Below are 314 nucleotides of genomic sequence, written 5' to 3'. Positions count from 1 at the left end.
TTCAAGAACTCATCGCAGCAGCTCCGGGGCTGCTCGGAGGAGTTCAGAACAGCAGTTTGGAGTCAGGCGGAGGCAATTGAGGAGCCGAGAGGGTATTTTGCAGGTTAGGAGCCCTTCGGGGCGGCTTCCAGGGGCTGGGAGGAGGCGGAGGGGGAGCTTAGCGGGGTGGTTTAGAGCGTTGAAGGGATTTTGAGAGCGGCGCAGAGCAGCCGAGTGCTTGGGGGGGGTTCAGCACAGTACGGAAAAGGGGAAAAACTGCCGTGTCTTCACCTGGAGCGGAGCCCGAGTGAGTCCCCACCGGTGCTGAGCCGCAG

This window comes from Charadrius vociferus, unplaced genomic scaffold (assembly GCF_000708025.1).
Source record: "Charadrius vociferus isolate BGI_N301 unplaced genomic scaffold, ASM70802v2 scaffold593, whole genome shotgun sequence".
NCBI lineage: Eukaryota > Metazoa > Chordata > Aves > Charadriiformes > Charadriidae > Charadrius > Charadrius vociferus.
Note: the sequence above shows the minus strand (reverse complement) of the source record.